Here is a 24,918-nt window from a genome sequence, read left to right as displayed (position 1 = left end):
ATTTAATACATAATACAAATTAAAAACACCACCCCATTCCACTACATTGACCCTAACTGATCCTACACAAGGACCGGACTCTTTCATTCAAAACACCTTGTAACTCTTCCACAGTAAAACCTAGTAAACTCAGCAAAAAAAAGACACGTCCCTTTTTCAGGACCCTGTCTTTCAAAGATAATTCGTAAAATTCCAAATAACTTCACAGATCTTCATTGTAAAGGGTTTAAACACTGTTTCCCATGCTTGTTCAATGAACCATAAACAATTAATGAACATGCACCTGTGGTCGTTAAGACACTAACATCTTACAGACAGTAGGCAATTAAGGTCACAGTTATGAAAACTCAGGACACTAAAGAGGCCTTTCTACTGACTCTGAAAAACACCAAAAGAAAGATGCCCAGGGTCCCTGCTCATCTGCATGAACGTGCCTTAGGCAGGCATGCTGCAAGGAGGCATGAGGACTGCAGATGTGGCCAGGGCAATAAATTGCAATGTCTGTACTGTGAGACGCCTAAGACAGCGTTACAGGGAGACAGGACAGACAGCTGATCGTCCTCGCAGTGGCAGACCACGTGTAACAACACCTGCACAGGATCGGTACATCCGAACATCACACCTGCGGGACAGGTACAGGATGGCAACAACAACTGCCCGAGTTACACCAGGAACGCACAATCCCTCCATCAGTGTGCAGACTGTCCGCAATAGGCTGAGAGAGGCTGGACTGAGGGCTTGTAGGCCTGTTGTAAGGCAGGTCCTCACCAGACATCACCGGCAACAACGTCGCCTATGGGCACAAACCCACCGTCGCTGGACCAGACAGGACTGGCAAAAAGTGCTCTTCACTGACGAGTCACGGTTTTGTCTCACCAGGGGTTATGGTCGGATTCGCGTTTATCGTCGAAGGAATGAGCGTTACACCGAGGCCTGTACTCTGGAGCGGGATCGATTTGGAGGTGGAGGGTCCGTCATGGTCTGGGGCGATGTGTCACAGCATCATCGGACTGAGCTTGTTGTCATTGCAGGCAATCTCAACTCGGTGCGTTATAGGAAAGACATCCTCCTCCCTCATGTGGTACCCTTCCTGCAGGCTCATCCTGACATGACCCTCCAGCATGACAATGCCACCAGCCATACTGCTCGTTCTGTGCGTGATTTCCTGCAAGACAGTAATGTCAGTGTTCTGCCATGGCCAGCGAAGAGCCCGGATCTCAATCCCATTGAGCACGTCTGGGACCTGTTGGATCGGAGGGTGAGGGCTAGGGCCATTCCCCCCAGAAATGTCAGGGATCTTGCAGGTGCCTTGGTGGAAGAGTGGGGTAACATCTCACACCAATAACTGGCCAATCTGGTGCAGTCCATGAGGAGGAGATGCACTGCAGTACTTAATGCAGCTGGTGGCCACACCAGATACTGACTGTTACTTTTGATTTTGACCCCCCCCCCCCCCCTTTGTTCAGGGACACATTACTCAATTTCTGTTAGTCACGTGTCTGTGGAACTTGTTCAGTTTATGTCTTAGTTGTTGAATCTTGTCATGTTCATACAAATATTTACACGTTACGTTTGCTGAAAATAAACGCAGTTGACAGTGAGAGGACGTTTCTTTTTACATCCAAGTACTTCTCTGCAGCAGCCTCCAGAACCAGTGGCAACCCGTCATTCAGCGGCATTAATATGTGTCACATATCATTTTGCAAACAATCTAAAAAAAACATTGAGTTAATAAAGCCGCATACAAACATGGTCTCTTTTTTGCTTTTTTTGAGTAAGGCAGCTCCAAAATGCAGGTGTTTCAGCCTAGCTCAGTGCTTTCTGTGGTGGTGGGGCAGCCAGCGAAAATATGACGTGTAGGTGTTGGTAATGTTCTCTAGTTGCACCGTGATTGGCTCAGTGTTCTGTCACTCATGGAGACACTACGTCACCGCAAAATCTACGGGGAAAGCTCGAAAATTCAAGCCCCTTGGTTGCTGCTGTAGAGTTACATTAGAAGTGCCCATTCAAGAAGGCTCAAGGTCATTGGCCACAGATAAAATGACGTCAAATCACGTTATATATACCGTAGCTTTGATTGGACTGATCATGTCAATATCATACTTCCAAAATCTTAGCTAGCAAGCTAGCAGTCATCATCATGAATCAAGTCGACAATCTCCTGGCAAATCCTTTTCAATCCTTGTGAATGAAGAGAAATTATAGATAAAACATATCGATGCTCATAAACATTACACAACAAGTTGGAAATTGCAAATTCAACAATGAGTGGTTTGGAAGGAATCAGTGGCTAACTGCAAGCATTGCAAAGCAATCACTAGCCTGCTATTCAGTGGAGTGGGTGTGTGGTCCAAGTCTGGGTTTAAGGGTCTCTTTTCCAAGCTTAAAAGGATAAACCTTCAACATTGGCCATGCTGTCAATCCAGCATGACTTCTGCCGTGTTCAAATCAACTGGACTCTCGGAACTGGGAAATCTCAGACTTCAGTGAGTTCAAGACAACTGGGAACTCTGAAAAAAACTAGCTCCGACTGGGAAAATAGATTTTGAACGGTCATCCAACTCGGAATTGCAAGTCGGGAACTCAGGCCTCTTTTTAGAGCTCCGACCTGAAGATCACTGACGTCATGATTCGACCTTGTTTCTTCCCCAGTTGTCTTGAAAGCACCATAAATCCAGAGAATGCCAGACTTTGATGACAAGGTTTGATGACAAAATTTGCCCACAAGGACCGCCACGCCACCTTCCTGTTCAGGTGAGCACAACACAACAAGGTGAGTCCAAAAAATGTATTGTATGCTGCTGCATAAATTATGTAATTTGCCAGGGAGATATGTATACTGTAGCTAAGAAAATAAATACTAAGTGTATGTTGTGTAGTAAGCTGTTAGTAGCCCATGTGCCTCACCCTAATAATTTGGTCCCTTTTCCCCTCATAACTTAGCCTACTGTTCTGTCTTGGTGGTGCACATGTAGCCTGTAGCCTGTTTTAGAGAAATGTCATAATCGAATATTGTAAGAGCTTTCATTATCTGCTTATATGCCCCTTTATCCTACGGTTCTGACTTGGTGTACAGGGAGAATACTGTAAGAACGGCCCATGTTCTGAATTCTGTTGCTGTACATTTCAAAAGTGCAGAACAAATAGCGAAATTGACTACTTCTGTTCTAACTCGCTCATTAATGTCTTAATCGAAATTACGGATTGCCTCATCCGCTTGTCGTCCCCTTATGCCATAGTTTGTACATCTCAATTGTCAGTAGAAACCACATTTGTTTAAGCAAGTCAGCCATATCAGCTATGCTTTTGAGGCTGAATGAATGAGGCTGAATGAGGTTGAATGAACTGTTTCGCTGCCAGACAAGGCTCCTCTGATAGCCAGGTGTAGCAGTGGTAAGGTGTTGGGACTGCTGTTGGGACTCTGCTGTTGGGACAGCTTTATGTAGGCCTTAACAGTTTGTGAGCACTGTTTGTCACCGTTATAGTGCAATTAATGTATTGTTTAGTGTAGTGGCTTTGCTGGTCTGCATCTAAAAAAAAATTGGGGAGTTTGCCCCACCAAGATTTACATGCTAAAATCGCCACTGACCACAACAACTATTTTCAGTTATTTATGTTCTATTTCTGTGGTACATTTGATAACCATGGCAATGAATTCTAAGAAGCCAACCTACTGAAGCACAAATTCATATCACTACTACTTCTCACCCTTGACCCATCATCCTCAACTCTCTTCACTCCCTCAGCATACCACACCTTCTGTTCTACTCTGACTTTGTTAGGTAAAGACTGCTTCAAAACTCAAAAGGACAGACAGTGTCTTCTCAGTTTCACCATGTTCGCCACCAGGTCTGCGTCACACCAAACGGCGGGCGTTACAGACACAGGGAATCTTCAATTTTAGTTGCTCCACCTCATCTCTTAACGCCACCCCAGTAATCACTCCTTTCAAAAGTGCCCTGCTCTGGAGAGAAAAGCAAGTCACAGGTCTTGTCCCGAGACACGTGACACGAAGCGGTGGAAGAAACACAGAAAATCATCACAAGTCCACTTAGAGATTACCTTCACTGATTTAACAGTACCAAAATTATTTTCTGCCCAGCCTGAGACTACATATGGGTCACACTGGGCTAGAATCATCCTTTGCATGACCATCGGTGCAAGGCTCGTACTCGGTCTTCACCACACCTGCCAGGTAATTCATCCTCACTCTCGTCGGGTTCAGTTTCTGAGCCATCAGAGACAGCAGAGGATGGTTTGTACTTGGCGCCATTCTTCCTCAACACACATCTTCCCTCTGCACTCTGCTCTTTTTCTTCCTCTCTGTCCATAACCACGTCTATCCGTTCCCCACGCTCATGCCACGCCTTCATCCGCCATATTGTTTACAGAACACGCACTGATGGCCTTTCTCAAATACCCAACTTCTGTTCCTCAGCCCATTTTACTAGTCTGGCTATCTCTGGCCTTTCCATGCTCGTAAAACCTGTGCTTCCCAAACTTTTCTTGTGCGATGCGAAAGCTGGTGTACCTGAGTTTTCATCTACGCTATATATACAAAAGTATGTGGACACCCCTTCAAATATGTGGATTTGGCTATTTCAGCCACACCTGTTCCCAACAGGTGTATAAAATCGAGCACACATCCATGCAATCTCCATAGACAAACATTGGCAGTAGAATGGCCTTACTGAAGAGCACAGTGACTTTGAACGTGGCACTGTCATAAGAGTCACTTCGTCAAATTTCTGCCGTGCTAGAGCTGCCAACTGAGCGGTCAACTGTAAGTGCTGTTATTGTGAAGTGGAAACGTCTAGGAGCAACAACGGCTCAGCCGCAAAGTGGTAGGCCACACAGAACAGGACCGCCGAGTGCTGAAGCGCGTAGCTCGTAAAAATGTGTCTGTCCTCGGTTGCAACACACACTACCGAGTTCCGAACTGTTCTGGAAGCAACATCAGCACAAAAACTGTTCTTCAGGAGCTTCATGAAATTGGTTTCCATAGCCGAGCAGCCGCACATAAGCCTAAGATCACCATGTGCAATGCCAAGTGTCGGCTGGAGTGGTGTAAAGCTCGCTGCCATTGCACTATGGAGCAGTGGAAACGTGTTATCTGGAGTGATGCATCACGCTTCACCATCTGGCAGTCCAACGGACAAATCTGGGTTTGGTGGATGCCAGGAGAACGCTACCAGCCCGAATGCATATTGCCAATTGTAAAGTTTGTTGGAGGAGGAATAATGGTCTGGGGCTGTTTTTCATGGTTTGGGCTAGGCCCCTTAATTCCAGTGAAGAGAAATCTTAACGCTACAGCATACAATGACATTCTAGACGATCTGTGCTTCCAACTTTGTGGCAACAGTTTGGGGAAGGCCCTTTCCTGTTTCAGCATGACAATGCCCCTGTGCACAAAGCGAGGTCCATACAGAAATGGTTTGTCGAGATCGGTGTGGAAGTACTTGACTGGCCTGCACAGAGCCCTGACCTCAACCCCATCAAACACTTTTGGGATAAATTGGAACGCTGACTGCGAGGCAGGCCTAATTGTCACGATCGTTGGTTAGAGAGGACCAAGGCGCAGCGTGTTGAGCGAACATACTTTAATAGTAAAGTGCAAACACGAATACAAAACAATAAACGATACGTAACGTCCTCAGACAATGACTGACAAGGAACAAAAACCCACAAACACAAGGTGAAAACAGACATTATAAATATGGCTCCCAATCAGAGACAACGAGCCAAACAGCTGACACTCGTTACCTCTGATTGGGAGTCACTCATCCAAACAAAGAAATACAACCACATAGAACAACCCAACCAAACAGAACACAACGAAACGAACACACCCTGGCTCAACATACAAAGTCCCGGAGCCAGAGCGTGACAGTACCCCCCCCTAAAGGCGCGGACTGCGACCGCGCCTCAATAAGGGCTAAACAAGGGAGGGCTGGGTGGGCATACCTCCTCGGCGGTGGTTCTGGCTCCGGCCCTGATCCCCACCTCCTCTCCAACCCCCCAAAGTACCCCTGGTCCTGTCTAGCCCCGCTGGTCGGAGCCGGACTGACGACACGCGCCCCTGGCTTGGTGCGTGGAACAGGAACGGGCCTCACCGGACTGACGACTCCATTCCCTGGTTTGGTGCGAGTAGCAGGAACGAGCTGGACCAGGCTGACGACTCGCATCCCTGGTTTGGTGCGAGTAGCAGGAACGGGCTGGACCAGGCTGACGCCTCGCACCCCTGGTTTGGTGCGAGTGGCAGGAACAGGCCGGGTCGGGCTGGCGACGCACACCGTAGGCTTTGTGCGTGGAGCAGGGACAGGCCGGGCTGGGCTGGCGACGCACACCGTAGGCTTTGTGCGTGGAGCAGGAACAGGCCGGGCTGGGCTGGCGACGCACACCGTAGGCTTTGTGCGTGGAGCAGGGACAGGCCGGGCTGGACTGGCGACGCACCTCGTAGGCTTGGTGCGTGGAGCAGGGACAGGCCGGGCTGGGCTGTCGACGCACACCACTGACTTGGTGGGAATGGCAGGAACCGGCCGGGCTGGGCTGACGACGTGCACCACTGACTTGGTGGGAATGGCAGGAACAGGCCGGGCTGGGCTGACGACGCGCACCACTGACTTGGTGGGAATGGCAGGAACAGGCCGGGCTGGGCTGACGACGCGCACCACTGACTTGGTGGGAATGGCAGGAACAGGCCGGGCCGGGCTGTCGACGCACACCACAGACTTGGTGGGAATGGCAGGAACAGGCCGGGCTGGGCTGACGACGCGCACCACTGCCTTGGTGGGAATGGCAGGAACAGGCCGGACCGTACTGGGGACACACACCACTGGCCCCACGCAGGGATCAGGAACGGGCCGGACTGGTAACACACCCCAGTACCTCTCGCCGTGCCTCCACACTTTCCCTCTCCTCTGTGCCCAGTGGCCCCCCTAACCTGGCGGCCTTCTCTGCCAACGCTTTGCACCGCTCTAACCCGTACACCTGCTGCCCCGACGTCGTGAGCCCCCCCCTAAAAATTTCCTGGGGGTCTCTCCTCCCCGTGGCCCAGGCCTCTCTCCCTCTTGCCAGACTCGCAATCATCTCCTCCCACGTCCATCCTCTCTCCTCGTCACGCTGCTTGATCTGGTTAAGGTGGGTTTTTCTGTCACGATCGTTGGTTAGAGAGGACCAAGGCGCAGCGTGTTGAGAGAACATACTTTAATAGTAAAGTGCAAACACGAATACAAAACAATAAACGATACGTAACGTCCTCGGACAATGACTGACAAGGAACAAAAACCCACAAACACAAGGTGAAAACAGACATTATAAATATGGCTCCCAATCAGAGACAACGAGCCAAACAGCTGACACTCGTTACCTCTGATTGGGAGTCACTCATCCAAACAAAGAAATACAACCACATAGAACAACCCAACCAAACAGAACACAACGAAACGAACACACCCTGGCTCAACATACAAAGTCCCGGAGCCAGAGCGTGACACTAATCGCCCAACATCAGTGCCCGACCTCACTAATGCTCTTTTGGCTGAATGGAAGCAAGTCCCCGCAGCAATATTACAACATCTAGTGGAAAGCCTTCCCAGAAGAGTGGAATCTGTTATAGCAGCAAAAGGGGGACCAACTCCATATTAATGCCCATGATTTTGGAATGCGATGTTCGACGAGCAGGTGTACACATACTTTGGGTCATGTAGTGTATGTTCATATATGTGTGACACATATATGTTTATTACATATACACTACCGTTCAAAAGTTTGGGGTCACTTAGAAATGTCCTTGTTTTCGAAAGAAAATCACTTTTTCTGTCCATTAAAATAACATCAAATTGATCAAAAATACAGTGTAGACATTGTTAATGTTGTAAATGGCTATTGTAGCTGGAAACGGCTGATTTTTTATGGAATATCTACATAGGCGTACAGAGGCCCATTATCAGCAACCTTCAGTCCTGTGTTCCAATGGCACGTTGTGTTTGCTAATCCAAGTTTATCATTTTAAAAGGCTAATTGATCATTAGAAAACTATTTTGCAATTATGTTAGCACAGCTGAAAACTGTTGTGCTGATTAAAGAAGCAATACAACTGGCCTTCTTGAGACTAGTTGAGTATCTGGAGCATCAGCAATTGTGGGTTCGATTACAGGCTCAAAATGTCCAGAAACAAATAACTTTCTTCTAAAACTCATCAGTCTATTCTTGTTCTGAGAAATGTAGGCTATTCCATGCGAGAAATTGCCAAGAAACTGAAGATCTCGTACAACACTGTGTAATACTCCCTTCACAGAACAGCGCAAACTGTCTCTAACCAGAATAAAAAGAGGAGTGGGAGGCCCCGGTGCACAACTGAGCAAGAGGACAAATACATTAGAGTGTCTAGTTTGAGAAACAGTCGCCTCACAGGTCCTCAACTGGCAGCTTCATTAAATAGTACCAGCAAAACACCAGTCTCAACGTCAACAGTGAAGAGGCGACTCCGGCATGCTGACCTTCTAGGCAGAGTTGCAAAGAAAAAGCCATATCTCAGACTGGCCAATAAAAAGAAAAGATTAAGATGGACAAAAGAACACAGACACTGGACAGAGGAAGATTGGAAAAAAGTGTTATGGACAGACAAATCAAAGTTTGAGGTGTTCGGATCGCAAAGAAGAGCATTTGTGAGACGCAGACCAAATGAAAAGATGCTGGAGGAGTGCTTGATGTCATCTGTCAAGCATGGTGGAGGCAATGTGATGGTCTGGGGGTGCTTGGTGGTGGTAAAGTGGGAGATTTGTACAGGGTAAAAGGGATCTTGAAGAAGGAAGGCTATCACTCCATTTTGCAACGCCATGCCATACCCTGTGGACGGAGCTTGATTGGAGCCAATTTCCTCCTACACTGGACAATGACCCAAAGCACAGCTCCAAACTATGCAATAACTATTTAGGGAAGAAGCAGTCAGCTGGTATTCTGTCTATAATGGAGTGGCCAGCACAGTCACCGGATCTCAACCCTATTGAGCTGTTGTGGGAGCAGCTTGACCGTACGTAAGAAGTGCCCATCAAGCCAATCCAACTTGTGGGAGGTGCTTCAGGAAGCATGGGATGAAATCTCTTCAGATTACCTCAACAAATTGACAACTAGAATGCCAAAGGTCTGCAAGGCTGTAATTGCTGCAAATGGAGGATTCTTTTACGAAAGCAAAGTTTGAAGGACACAATTATTATTTATATTAAAAATCATTATTTCTAACCTTGTCAATGACTACATTTCCTATGTATTTAGCTATATTTCCTATTCAAACTAATTTCATGTATGTTTTCATGGGAAACAAGGACATTTCTATGTGACCCCAGACTTTTGAAAGGTAGTGTATGTCCCTTATATGTCATAATATATGTTACCTTATATGTTTATATATCTGTGAGGATTACTTTATACTATTCCAGGTATTCCTTAAAGAGGTAGGGTTTCAAGTGTCTCCGGAAGGTGGTCAGTGACTCCGCTGTCCTGGCGTCATGGGGGAGCTTGTTCCACCATCGGGGTGCCAGAGCAGCGAATAGCTTTGACTGGGCTGAGCGGGAACTGTGCTTCCGTAGAGGTAGGGGAGCTAGCAGGCCAGAGGTGGATGAACGTAGTGCCCTCGTTTGGGTGTAGGATCACAGCCTGAAGGTAAGGAGGTGCCGTTCCCCTCACAGCTCCGTAGGCAAGCACCATGGTCTTGTAGTAGATGCGAGCCTCAACTGGAAGCCAGTGGAGTGTGCGGAGGAGTGGGGTGACATGAGAGAACTTGGGAAGGTTGAACACCAGACGGGCTGCAGCGTTCTGAATAAGTTGTAGGGGTTTAATGGCACAGGCAGGGAGCCCAGCCAACAGCGAGTTGCAGTAATCCAGACGGGAGATGACAAGTGCCTGGATTAGGACCTGTGCCGCTTTCTGTGTAAGGTAGGGTCGTACTCTGCGAATGTTGTAGAGCATGAACCTGCAGGATTGGGTCACCACTTTGATGTTAGCGGAGAACAACAGGGTGTTGTCCAGGGTCACACCAAGGTTCTTTGCACTCTGGGAGGAGGACACAATGGAGTTGTCAACCGTGATGGCGAGATCATGGAGCGGGCAGAGAGAATAGGAAAGGGCCTAGAACTGAGCCCTGGGGGACACCAGTGGTGAGAGTACGTGGTGCGGAGACAGATTCTCGCCACGCCACCTGGTAGGAGCGACCTGTGAGGTAGGACGGTAGGATGGTTCACAGTATCAAAGGCAGCGGATAGGTCTAGAAGGATAAGAGCAGAGGAGAGAGAGTTAGCTTTAGCAGTGCGGAGTGCCTCCGTGACACAGAGAAGAGTAGTCTCAGTTGAATGACCAGTCTTGAAACCTGACTGGTTTGGATCAAGAAGGTCATTCTGAGAGAGATAGCAGGAGAGATGGCTAGAGACTGCACGCTCAATAGTTTTGGAGAGAGTTTTGGAGAGAGAAATGCCCTATTTGCAATGATTGAATTTGTAAATTCAATTAAGGGATAGCTCACTTTTTTACACCTTCAAGTCAGTCAGATGGTGCCTTACCCTGAATGTAGTCCATGGGCCAGGAGAAACTGTAATCCATGATTTAGAGTTGTTAAATTACCACTATTAACTTGAGGGGATATGGCCACAAACATTGAACTTTGACTAATTGCCCCCATCACCCCCATAGTTTTTTTGTTCGCCATTTGACTATAAGGTGTAAAAAAGTGAACCATCCCTTTAACATCCTTCAATTTATTGGATTGAAATTGACCCCAACCCTGTCATGGTATTACTTTTTAACGGGATACTGCGAGATTTCGAGATTTAGGTCGTTTTCTTACTTACCCAGAGTCAGATGAACTCATTTATACAATTTGTACTACTCTGCATGCAGTTTGGAGATTATTGAGTTAGCATATCGTTAGATTAGCACAATTGCTGGAAGTCTCCCGGTATAGTAGCCAGCAGATCACAACATTTTATCTGTCTCAAGGGCGCTGCCCATACGCTCACAGATGCCATGATGAGACAGATACGTAACAGCCTTCTTCTACAATGGATTAAATAAATAAAAATCCCTCATCAATCTACACACAATGCCCTATAATGTCAAAGCAAAAACAGGTTTTTATACATTTTTGCTAATTTAATTTAAAAAACAGAAATACCTTATCTACATACATATTCATACCCTTTGCTATGAGACTCGAAATTGAGCTCAGGTGCATCCTGTTTCCATTGATCATCCTTGAGATGTTTCTACAAGTTGATTGGAGTCCACCTGTGTTAAATTCAATTGATTGGACATGATTTGGAAAGGCACACACCTGTCTATATAAGGTCCCACAGTTGACATTGCATGTCAGAGCAAAAACCAAGCCATGAGGTCGAAGGAATTGTCCGTAGAGCTCCGAGACTGGATTGTTTCGAGGCACAGATCTGGGGAAGGGTACCAAAACATTTCTGCAGCATTGAAGGTCCCCAAGAACATTGTGTCCTCCATCATTCTTAAATGGAAGAAGTTTGGAACCACCAAGACTCTTCCTAGAGCTGGCCGCCCGGCCAAACTGAACAATCGGGGGAGAAGGGCCTTGGTCAGGGAGGTGACCAAGAACCCGATCGTCACTCTGTGGAAATGGGAGAACCTTCCAGAAGGACTCATAACTCTATCCTCCTGATTCCTGCTTATAAGCAAAAACTAAAGCAGGAAGCACCAGTGACTCAGTTAATATAAAAGTGGTCAGATGATGCAGATGCTAAGCTACAAGACTGTTTTGCTAGCACAGACTGGAACATGTTCCGGGATTCTTCAGATAGCATTGAGGAGTACACCACATCAGTCACTGGCTTCATCAATAAATGCATCGATGACGTCATCCCCACAGTGACCGTACGTACATACCCCAACCAGAATCCATGGATTACAGGCAACATCCGCACTGAGCTAAAGGGTAGCGCTTCCGCTTTCAAGGAGCGTGACTCTAACCCGGACGCATATCAAAAATCCCGCTATGCCCTCCAACAAACCATCAAACAGGCAAAGAGTCGATACAGGACTAAGATTGAATCTTACTATACCGGCTCTGACGCTCGTCTGATGTGGCAGGGCTTGAAAACTATTACAGACTACAAAGGGAAGCACAGCCGCAAGCTGTCCAGTGACACAAGACTTCCAGACAAGCTAAACCACTTCTATGCTCGCTTCGAGGCAAGCAACACTGAAGCATGCATGAGAGCACCAGCTGTTCCGGATGACTATGTGATCACGCTCTCCGTAGCCAATGTGAGTAAGACTTTTAAGCAGGTCAACATTCACAAGGCCGCAGGGCCAGACAGATTACCAGGACGTGTACTCCGAGCATGTGCTGACCAACTGGCAAGTGTCTTCACTGACATTTTCAACATGTCCCTGACTGAGTCTGTAATACCAACATGTTTCAAGCAGACCACCATGGTCCCCGTGCCCAAGGACACTAAGATAACCTGCCTAAATGACTACCGACCTGTAGCACTGACGTCTGTAGCCATGAAGTGCTTTGAAAGGCTGGTTGGGGTGGGGGTGGGGGGGGCAGTGCAAATAGTCCGGGTAGCCATGATTAGCTGTTCAGGAGTCTTATGGCTTGGGGGTAGAAGCTGTTGAGAAGTCTTTTGGACCTAGACTTGGCACTCCGGTACCGCTTGCCGTGCGGTAGCAGAGAGAACAGTCTATGACTAGGGTGGCTGGAGTCTTTGACAATTTTGAGGGCTTTCCTCTGACACCGCCTGGTATAGAGGTCCTGGATGGCAGGAAGCTTGGCCCCAGTGATGTACTGGGCCGTACGCACTACCCTCTGTAGTGCCTTGCGGTCGGAGGACGAGCAGTTGCCATACCAGGCGGTGATGCAACCAGTCAGGATGCTCTTGATGGTGCAGCTGTAGAATTTTTTGAGGATCTGAGGACCCATGCCAAATCTTTTCAGTCTCCTGAGGGGGAATAGGCTTTGTCGTGCCCTCTTCACGAATGTCTTGGTGTGTTTGGACCATGATAGTTCGATGGTGATGTGGACACCAAGGAACTTGAAGCTCTCAACCTGTTCCACTACAGCCCCGTCGATGAGAATGGGGGCGTGCTCAGTCCTCTTTTTTTTTCCTGTAGTCCACAATCATCTCCTTTGTCTTGGTCACGTTGAGGGAGAGGTTGTTGTCCTGGCACCACACGGCCAGGTCTCTGACCTCCTCCCTATAGGCTGTCTCAACGTTGTCGGTGATCAGGCCTACCACTGTTGTGTCGTCGGCAAACTTAATGATGGTGTTGGAGTTGTGCCTGGCCATGCAGTCATGGGTGAACAGGGAGTACAGGAGGGGACTGAGCACGCACCCCTGAGGGGCCCCCGTGTTGAGGATCAGTGTGGCAGATGTGTTGTTACCTACCCTTACCACCTGGGGGCGGCCCGTCAGGAAGTCCAGGATCCAGTTGCAGAGGGAGGTGTTTAGTCCCAGGATCCTTAGCTTAGTGATGAGCTTTGAGGGCACTATGGTGTTGAATGCTGAGCTGTAGTCAATGAATAGCATTCTCACGTAGGTGTTCCTCTTGTCCAGGTGGGAAAGGGCAGTGTGGAGTGCAATAGAGATTGCATCATCTGTGGATCTGTTGGGGCGGTATGCAAATTGGAGTGGGTCTAGGGTTTCTGGGATAATGCTGTTGATGTGAGCCATGACCAGCCTTTCAAAGCACTTCATGGCTACAGACGTCAGTGCTACGGGTCGGTAGTCATTTAGGCAGGTTATCTTCGAGTCCTTGGGCACGGGGACTATGGTGGTCTGCTTGAAACATGTTGGTATTACAGACTCAGTCAGGGACATGTTGAAAATGTCAGTGAAGACACTTGCCAGTTGGTCAGCACATGCTCGGAGTACACGTCCTGGTAATCCGTCTGGCCCTGCGGCCTTGTGAATGTTGACCTGCTTAAAAGTCTTACTCACATCGGCTACGGAGAGCGTGATCACATAGTCATCCGGAACAGCTGGTGCTCTCATGCATGCTTCAGTGTTGCTTGCCTCGAAGCGAGCATAGAAGTGGTTTAGCTCGTCTGGAAGTCTTGTGTCACTGGGCAGCTCGCGGCTGTGCTTTCCTTTGTAGTCTGTAATAGTTTTCAAGCCCTGCCACATCCGACGAGCGTCAGAGCCAGTGTAGTACGATTCAATCTTAGTCCTGTATTGACTCTTTGCCTGTTTGATTGTTCGTCGGAGGGCATAGCGGGATTTCTTATAAGCGTCCGGTTTAGAGTCCCGCTCCTTGAAAGCGGCAGCTCTACCCTTTAGCTCAGTGCGGATGTTGCCTGTAATCCATGGCTTCTGGTTGGGGTATGTACATACGGTCACTGTGGGGACGACATCATCGATGCACTTATTGATGAAGCCAGTGACTGATGTGGTGTACTCCTCAATGCTATCTGAAGAATCCCGGAACATGTTCCAGTCTGTGCTAGCAAAACAGTCCTGTAGCTTAGCATCTGTGTCATCTGACCACTTTTTTATTATCCGAGTCACTGGTGCTTCCTGCTTTAGTTTTTGCTTATAAGCAGGAATCAGGAGGATAGAGTTATGGTCAGATTTGCCAAATGGAGGGCGAGGGAGAGCTTTGTATGCGTCTCTGTGTGTGGAGTAAAGGTGGTCTAGAGTTTTTTTTCCTCTGGTTGCACATTTAACATGCTGGTAGAACGGATTTAAGTTTCCCTGCATTAAAGTCCCCGGCCACTAGGAGCGCTGCATCTGGATGGGTGTTTTCCTGTTGATTTATGGCCTTATACAGCTCATTCAGTGCAATCTTAATGCCAGCATTGGTTTGTGGTGGTAAATAGACAGCTATGAAAAATATAGATGAAAACTCTCTTGGTAAATAGTGTGGTCTACAGCTTATCATAAGATACTCTACCTCAGGCGAGCAAAACCTCGAGACTTCCTTAGTATTTGATTTTGTGCACCAGCTGTTGTTTACAAATATACACAGACCGCCACCCCTTGTCTTACCGGAGTCAGCCGTTCTATCCTGCCGATGTAGCGTATAGCCCGCTAGCTGTATGTTATCCATGTCGTCGTTCAGCCACGACTCGGTGAAACATAATATATTACAGTTTTTAATGTCCCGTTGGTAGGATAACCGTAATCTTAGGTCATCCAATTTGTTCTCCAATGATTGAAGATTGGCTAATAGGATTGATGGGAGCGGCAGTTTACTCGCTCGCCGTCGGATCCTTACAAGGCACCCTGACCTACGTCCACGATATCTCCGTCTCTTCCTCATGCGAATGACGGGGATTTGGGCCTTGTCGGGTGTCTGTAGGATATCCTTCGCGGCCGCCTCGTTGAAGAAAAAATATTTGTCCAATACGAGGTGAGTAATCGCTGTCCTGATATCCAGAAGCTCTTTTTGGTTATAAGAGACAATGGCAGAAACATTATGTACAAAATAAATTACAAGTAACGCGGAAAAACACACATAATAGTACAATTGGTTAGAGGGCTGTAAAACGGCAGCCATCTTCTCCGGCGCTGTTCTATCAGGATCAGTCAGGATCAAGGCAAAGATGAACGGAGCAAAGTACAGAGATCCTTGATGACAACCTGCTCCAGAGTGCTCAGGACCTCAAACTGGTGTCAACGCGTGCTGTAGGTGGGTGCAGTGGTGGAATCAAACGCAGGACACAGACGGATAATCCAACAGACTTTAGTGATCGCCAAACACGGCAATAGGTCCACTCTTGCCCGAAGGCGAAATACGCACGAAGGCGAACAAAACAAAAGCGCACAAACAGGTGCGTAAATACTCCAACAGTGGAGGGAAGCTCAACCGAGCGAAATACAGGAAACACGCCCTATACACGACTGACAAAAATCAATAACACACAACACTAGACAAACACAACGAGAAACTTATAGAACACTAATTAGGCTTAAACAAGAACAGGTGTGACCACAAACAGACAAAAGCAAACGAACATGAAACATACAACGGTGGCAGCTAGTATTCCGGAGACAACGAACGCCGAAGCCTGCCCGAACAAGGGAGAGAGGCAGCCTCGGCCGAAACCGTGACAGTACCCCCCCCTTGACGCGCGGCTCCAGACGTGCGCCGACTCCGGCCTCGGGGACGACCCGGAGGACGCGGAGCAGGGTGCGTCGGGTGCCCACGATGGAATTCCGTCAGGAGAGACGGGTCCAAGATGTCTCTCCTCGGCACCCAGCACCGCTCCTCCGGACCGTACCCCTCCCACTCCACTAGATACTGGAGACCCCCCATCCGACGTCTCAAATCCAAGATGGACCTCACAGTGTACGCCGGTGCCCCCTCGATGTCCAATGGGGGCGGAGGAGTCTCCCTGATCTCACTTTCTTGGAGTGGGCCAGCTACCACCGGCCTGAGAAGGGACACATGGAACGAGGGGTTAATACTTTTATATTCAACAGGCAGTTGTAATTTGTAACACACCTCGTTCAACCTTCCCAGGACTTTAAATGGCCCTACAAACCGCCGACCCAGTTTCCGACAGGGCAGGCGGAGGGGCAGGTTTCTGGTAGAGAGCCAGACTCGATCACCAGGTGCGTACACAGGTCCCTCACTGCGGTGGAGATCGGCGCTCGCCTTATGACGTCGGAGGGCCCGCTGCAGGTGGACGTGTGCAGCGTTCCATGTCTCCTCCGAGCGCCGCGCCCACTCATCCACCGCAGGAGCCTCGATCTGGCTCTGCTGCCAAGGTGCCAGAACCGGCTGGTAACCTAGCACACATTGAAAAGGGGTTAGGTTAGTGGAGGAATGGCGTAGGGAATTCTGGGCCATCTCGGCCCAGGGAACGTACCTTGCCCACTCCTCCGGCCGGTCCTGGCAGTATGTTCTAAGAAACCTACCCACATCCTGGTTCACGCGTTCCACCTGCCCATTACTCTCCGGGTGGTAACCCGAGGTGAGGCTCACCGAGACCCCCAACCGCTCCATAAAGGCTCTCCAGACCCTGGAGGTAAATTGGGGACCCCGATCAGACACAATATCCTCGGGTACCCCGTAGTGCCGGAACACATGGGTGAATAGTGCTTCGGCGGTTTGCAGGGCAGTAGGAAGGCCCGGCATGGGGAGCAAACGACAGGCCTTAGAAAACCGGTCCACAACGACCAGTATAGTGGTGTTCCCCTGTGAAGGAGGAAGGTCAGTAATGAAATCCACCGAGAGGTGAGACCATGGTCGTTGTGGAACGGGCAGGGGTAGTAACTTACCCCTAGGCAGATGTCTAGGCGCCTTACACTGGGCGCACACCGAGCAGGAGGAAACATAAACCCTCACATCCTTCGCCAACGTGGGCCACCAGTACTTGGCCCTAAGACAGTGCACTGTCCGGCCGATACCAGGATGTCCAGAGGAGGGTGACGTGTGAGCCCAATAGATCAATCGATCCCGAACCTCGAGCGGAACGTACTTCCGACCCTCAGGGCATTGCGGTGGACTAGGGTCGGTGCGTAACGCCCGCTCGAGCTCAGCATCGACCTCCCACACTACCGGTGCCACCAGACACGACTCCGGCAGTATGGGAGTGGGCTCCACGGACCTCTCCTCCGTGTCATACCACCGAGACAGCGCATCTGCCTTACCGTTCTGTGACCCCGGGATGTACGTGATCTTAAAAGTAAACCTGGTCAAGAACATATTCCATCTTGCCTGGCGAGGGTTCAGCCTCCTCGCTGCCCGGATGTACTCCAGGTTACGGTGGTCCGTCAAAATGAGGAAAGGGTGTTGAGCCCCCTCAAGCCAGTGCCTCCACACCTTTAGGGCCTGTACCACGGCTAACAGCTCCCTGTCCCCTACGTCATAGTTCCGCTCCGCCGGACTGAGCTTCTTAGAATAAAAAGCACAGGGGCGGAGTTTAGGTGGCGCGCCAGACCGTTGTGAAAGCACGGCTCCTAGACCGGCCTCTGACGCGTCCACCTCTACCTGGAACGGCAAAGAGGGATCCGGATGCGCCAGCACCGGGGCCGAGGTAAACAGGTCCTTCAGCCTCCCAAACGCCCTGTCCGCCTCGGCCGACCACTGCAGACGCACCGGACCCCCCTTCAAAAGAGACGTGATGGGAGCTGCCACCTGTCCAAAACCCCGGATAAACCTCCTGTAGTAATTTGCAAACCCCAAAAACTGCTGCACCTCCTTCACAGTGGTTGGTGTTTGCCAATTACGCACGGCCGACACCCGGTCTACCTCCATCTTCACCCCTGACGCAGACAACTGATACCCCAAAAAGGAGACCGACTCCTGGAAAAACAGACACTTCTCTGCCTTAACATACAGGTCGTGCTCCACCAGCCTCCGCAACACTCGGCGCACCAGGGCCACATGCTCGACACGGGTAGGCGAGTACACGAGAATGTCATCTATGTACACAACCACCCCCTGCCCCTGCATGTCCCTGAAGATCTCATCCACAAATGATTGGAAAACTGACGGAGCGTTCATCAACCCGTATGGCATGACCAGATACTCGTAATGGCCCGAGGTGGTACTAAAGGCTGTCTTCCATTCATCGCCCTCCCTGATGCGCACCAAGTTGTACGCGCTCCTGAGATCTAATTTAGTGAAGAAGCGCGCCCCATGCAATGACTCAGTCATGGTCGCAATCAGCGGGAGTGGATAACTGTACTTCACCGTAATCTGATTGATACCACGGTAATCGATGCACGGGCGCAAACCACCATCCTTCTTCTTCACAAAAAAGAAACTCGAGGACGCAGGGGAAGTGGAAGGCCGTATGTATCCTTGTCTCAGAGATTCGTCTATGTAGGTCTCCATAGCTTTTTTCTCCTCTTGAGACAGAGGATACACATGGCTCCGTGGGAGCGCAGCTCCTGCCTGGAGGTCTATCGCACAATCTCCCTGCCTATGGGGCGGCAACCGCGTCGCCCTCGACTTACTAAACGCAATAGCCAAATCCCCATACTCAGGGGGAACGTGCAATGCGGGCACCTGGTTTGGACTCTCCACCGAGGTAGCCCCTACGGAAACGCCTAAACATCTACCCACACACTGGGCAGACCACTCCATCAGAGCCTTCTCCTGCCACGAAATAGATGGGTTATGGGTACTCAACCAGGGCATGCCCAGCACCACCGGATACGCAGGAGAGTCAATCAGAAATAGCTGAATCATCTCCTGATGACCCCCCTGCGCACACATCCTAAGTGGCGCAGTGACCTCCCTGATCAAGCCCGCACCCAACGGACGACTATCTAGGGCATGAACGGGGAAAGGGACATCAACAGGAAGAAGGGGAATCCCTAAAGCTAAACAAAACTTCTTATCAATAAAATTCCCAGCCGCGCCTGAATCTACCAGCGCCTTATGCTGGGAATGAGGTGCTACCTGTGGAAAACGCACAGGTATACAGAAATGTGCAACAGAGAGCTCTGGGTGAGTGGGGCGCCTACTCACCTGGAAGGAATCCCCAGTGCGGAACCTGTCGTCCTCTCCCCTAGGAGGCCATCCCCAGCACCTAGCCGCGGTGTGTCCTCCTCGACCACAGTTGGTGCAGGGGATGGACCCCCTAGTAAGCCGACCCCTCCTCTCTCTAGCGCCAGCGCCCCCGAGCTCCATGGGGCACGGCTCGGAGGCGCTGGAGGGTGAAATGGACGGACCCCCCTCGGGACGTCCGCGGGTAGCTAGCAGGTTATCCAGCCTGATGGACATGTCGACCAACTGGTCGAACGTGAGGCTGGTGTCCCTACAGGCCAGCTCCCGACGGACGTCCTCTCGTAGACTACATCTGTAGTGATCGACGAGAGCCCGATCATTCCACCCTGCATCTGCCGCTAGAGTACGGAATTCGAGGGCGAACTCCTGAGCACTCCTCCTCCCCTGCCGGAGGAAGACCAGACGCTCCCCCGCCGCTTTCCCCTCCGGGGGATGGTCAAACACCGCCCTGAAGCGGCGGGAGAACTCCTCGTAGGTTATGGTGTCCGCGTCGATCCTCCTCCACTCCGCGTTGGCCCATTCCAACGCCTTCCCGGACAGGCAGGAGATCAGGGCGGACACGCTCTCATGTCCCGAGGGCGCCGGGTGCACGGTGGCCAGGTACAGCTCCACCTGGAGAAGGAAACCCTGGCACCCAGCCGCGGTTCCATCGTAAGCCCTCGGGAGCGAGAGTCGGACTCCTCGGGGTTCCGGTGCGGGAATAGGCTGTCTGGCCGATGGTGCTGGCAGGGCGGGTGGCGGTGGAGGCGTCCCCCAGCCTCGGATGGTGGTGATCACCTCCTGCAGTGCGGTCCCCATCTGCAGGATCTGGTCACCTTGTTCCCGGACCCTGTCCTCCAGTGTCGCCTGGGCTGCTGCGGCTCCTGCTGATTCCATTTAAAAGGTGTGTTATTCTGTCAACGCGTGCTGTAGGTGGGTGCAGTGGTGGAATCAAACGCAGGACACAGACGGATAATCCAACAGACTTTAGTGATCGCCAAACACGGCAATAGGTCCACTCTTGCCCGAAGGCGAAATACGCACGAAGGCGAACAAAACAAAAGCGCACAAACAGGTGCGTAAATACTCCAACAGTGGAGGGAAGCTCAACCGAGCGAAATACAGGAAACACGCCCTATACACGACTGACAAAAATCAATAACAAACAACACTAGACAAACACAACGAGAAACTTATAGAACACTAATTAGGCTTAAACAAGAACAGGTGTGACCACAAACAGACAAAAGCAAACGAACATGAAACATACAACGGTGGCAGCTAGTATTCCGGAGACAACGAACGCCGAAGCCTGCCCGAACAAGGGAGAGAGGCAGCCTCGGCCGAAACCGTGACAACTGGGGCGAAGGTTCACCTTCCAACAGGACAACGACCCTAAGCACACAACCAAGACAATGCAGGAGTCACGTCAGGACAAGTCTCTGAATGTCCTTGAGTGGCACAGCCAGAGCCCGGACTTGAACCCGATCTAACATCTCTTGAGAGACCTGAAAATAGCTGTGCAGCGACGCTCCCCATCCAACCTGACAGGGCTTGAGAGGATCTGCAGAGAAGAATGGGAGAAACTCCCCAAATACAGGTGTGCAAAGCTTGTAGCGTAATACCCAATAAGACTCAAGGCTGTAATCGCTGCCAAAGTTACTTCAACAAAGTACTGAGTAAAGGGTCTGAATACTTATGTAAATTTGATATTTCAGTTTTTTATTTTTAATACATTTGCAAAAATGTCTAAAAACCAGTTTTTGCTTTGTCATTATGGGTTATTGTGTGTAGATTGATGAGGGGAAAAAACTATTTAATCCATTTTAGAATAAGGCTGTAATGCAACAAAATGTTGAAAAATTCAAGGGGTCTGAATACTTTCCGAATGCACTGTATAAGAGTAACAGGTGTTGGGTTGGAGATACATCGCCTGAGAAAGTGATTGGATCTTCGTCGAACGTAGAGACAAAATTCTATTTAGCCTGAGAAAGCTACTCCCTCAACCCCAAGGCTGAGCCCCTCCTAGCTATGATCTCGACAAAACGGCGCTGCTCTTCCTCCCGGGGAAGGCCTGCCAGCGCCAAGACCTCTCCATCACGGTTAACTCTGCCCTCCAGACATTCTTTGGGACAGTAACATTTGAGCATGTGTGAATTTCGATCTGCAAAACATAAATAATTCACTCAGATGCTGTAAAAGACTAGAAAGTACTGTAAGTACAGTAACAATGAATCATCTATTTAAAATAGTTATATTAGCTAATACATTGACTTGTATTGAAAATATACCTTCTCATTATTTATCTAAACCTCATATGACATACAAGTTAACAATCATGTACTATGTTTTAATAAAAAGGAATACACATATAAAGAAGCCAGTTTTAACAATTAAATAACTAAATTATCCATAAACCAATAATGGTAAGCCAGTTAACGGTAGCAGCTAAGCTAAGTAATAGCAACCCTATAGGCTTGACAGGCTAGTGTTAGTGCAGTTAGCTTAGTGTTAGCATATAGTTTTTCTAAAAAAATACAACTCTGTAACATATAACGCTTGGGTGGGGAGATGTCAGGGCCTAGACCATGTAAATGGAGTAGAAAAGAAACCACAATATTACCTCAGAGGAGCTATAAATCAACAAATTCAAACCATAATTTTATCTGGCGCCATTTTTTCTTATGTTATTCTATGCGCTAGCCTTGTATAGCTGCAAACCCAATTATCTCTATATCAAGATCGCTAACTGTTTTCACTCGATCAACATTTAAACTTTACAATTTCAACATAAAAGATAAGTATCACTCAACCATTTAGACTGTAACATTTTATATAGATAATGTGCAAGTGTACATACCTGTTTACGAGAACAAAGAAAAAAGAGACAGGAGAACAAACAGTTATAGTTGTCACAGGCGTCGTCTTCGAGTGTTGTTGAGGGGAGACGCAAACCGCTGTGCTTCTGCGCCCCCTGCTGGTGGCAACATGCATCAGGAATTCCCAATTGAAATTCTTGGAAGACTCAGCCCAAAATAATAGCGGATTACAACCATATACAATAATTGATTTACAACAACAATATCTAAACCATGTTTTATAAATACAATGTGATTCAATAACCTTATGGGCAGCCACAACTATAGTGTACGAAAATAAACATTCATATTTAGATAGGTTTCTGTGCGTTTTCAAACCTACAATAGTCTACGCCATCTCAATCTAATCTCAAAATGAGATGGCAAGTATCATCTAGAGTAGATACAAGAAACAACAAAATAGACATAAGGTTGCCTAACACTAAATGCAATTAGAAAATATTGTGAGATGTATGCATTGAACAAAAAAAAACGAATGTTCTGATGAAAATACATATCCATATGATTTTGTTTTGTATGGGGTTGCAAGATTTATATATGTTATTGAAATATATGATCATACATTTTAAAATGTATGTCACGTTTATATATGTGTTTTAAATATATGATAATATATTTTCAAATATATGTCACGGTCTTTGATATATATATTTACATTTACATTTTTACATTTTAGTCATTTAGCAGACGCTCTTAACCAGAGCGACTTACAGGAGCAATTAGGGTTAAGTGCCTTGCTCAAGGGCACATTAACGTCATTTAGCAGACGCTCTTAGCCAGAGCGACTCACAAATTGGTGCGTTCACCCTATAGCCAGTGGGATAACCACTTTACAATTTGGGGGGGGGGGGGGGGGGGGTTAGAAGGAATACTTTATCCTATCCCAGGTATTCCTTAAAGAGGTGGGGTTTCAAATGTCTCCGGAAGGTGGTGAGTGACTCCGCTGTCCTGGCGTCGTGAGGGAGCTTGTTCCACCATTGGGGTGCCAGAGCAGCGAACAGTTTTGACTGGGCTGAGCGGGAGCTATGCTTCCGCAGAGGAAGGGGAGCCAGCAGGCCAGAGGTGGATGAACGCAATGTCCTCGTTTGGGTGTAGGGACTGATCAGAGCCTGAAGGTACAGAGGTGCCGTTCCCCTCACTGCTCCATAGGCAAGCACCATGGTCTTGTAGCGGATGCGAGCTTCAACTGGAAGCCAGTGGAGTGTGCGGAGGAGGGGGGTGACGTGAGAGAACTTGGGAAGGTTGAACACCAGACGGGCTGCGGCATTCTGGATGAGTTGTAGGGGTTTAATGGCACAGGCAGGGAGCCCAGCCAACAGCGAGTTGCAGTAGTCCAGACGGGAGATGACAAGTGCCTGGACCAGGACCTGCGCCGCTTCCTGTGTAAGGCAGGGTCGCACTCTCCGAATGTTGTAGAGCATGAACCTGCAGGAGCGGGTCACCGCCTTGATGTTGGCGGAGAACGACAGGGTGTTGTCCAGGGTCACGCCTAGGCTCTTCGCACTCTGGGAGGAGGACACAGCGGAGTTGTCAACCGTGATGGCGAGATCATGGAACGGGCAGTCCTTCCCCGGGAGGAAGAGCAGCTCCGTCTTGCCAGGGTTCAGCTTGAGGTGGTGATCCGTCATCCATACTGATATGTCTGCCAGACATGCAGAGATGCGATTCGCCACCTGGTTATCAGAAGGGGGAAAGGAGAAGATTAGTTGTGTATCGTCAGCGTAGCAATGATAGGAGAGACCATGTGAGGATATGACAGAGCCAAGTGACTTGGTGTATAGGGAGAAAAGGAGAGGGCCCAGAACCGATCCCTGGGGGACACCAGTGGTGAGAGCACGTGGTGCGGAGACAGCTTCCCGCCACGCCACTTGGTAGGAGCGACCGGTCAGGTAGGACGCAATCCAGGACTGAGCCGCGCCGGAGATGCCCATCTCGGAGAGGGTGGAGAGGAGGATCTGATGGTTCACAGTATCAAAGGCAGCAGACAGGTCTAGAAGGACAAGAGCAGAGGAGAGAGAGTTAGCTTTAGCAGTGCGGAGAGTCTCCGTGACACAGAGAAGAGCAGTCTCAGTTGAATGATCAGTCCTGAAACCTGATTGGTTTGGATCAAGAAGGTCATTCTGAGAGAGATAGCAAGAGAGTTGGCTAAAGACGGCACGCTCAATAGTTTTGGAAAGAAAAGAAAGAAGGGATACTGGTCTGTAGTTGTTGACATCAGTGGGGTCGAGTGTTGGTTTTTTGAGAAGGGGAGCAACTCTCGCTCTCTTGAAGACGGAAGGGACATGGCCAGCGGTCAAGGATGAGTTGATCAGCGAGGTGAGGTAGGGGAGAAGGTCACCGGAGATGGTCTGGAGAAGGGAGGAGGGGATGGGGTCAAGCGGGCAGGTTGTTGGGCGGCCTGCAGTCACAAGTCGCAGGATTTTATCTGGAGAGAGAGGGGAGAAAGAAGTCAAAGCATAGGGTAGGGCAGTGTGAGCAGGACCAGCAGTGTTATTAGACTTAACAAACGAGGATCGGATGTCGTCAACCTTCTTTTCAAAGTGGTTGACGAAGTCATCCACAGAGAGAGAGGAGG

The 24,918-nt window shown here is 49.1% G+C and overlaps 1 protein-coding gene across 1 annotated transcript in view; it reads left to right on the top strand.

Moving 5' to 3' along the window:
* The window catches only part of LOC311107409 (beta-crystallin A1-2-like), a 35,997-nt gene that overhangs the window by 893 nt on the left and 10,186 nt on the right, over positions 1–24,918 (top strand). The gene's annotated exons all lie outside the window — the stretch shown is intronic.

This window comes from Coregonus lavaretus, assembly GCF_964263955.1.
Source record: "Coregonus lavaretus genome assembly, chromosome: 32".
Taxonomy (NCBI): domain Eukaryota; kingdom Metazoa; phylum Chordata; class Actinopteri; order Salmoniformes; family Salmonidae; genus Coregonus; species Coregonus lavaretus.
This window is presented reverse-complemented; position numbering and strand designations above follow the sequence as displayed.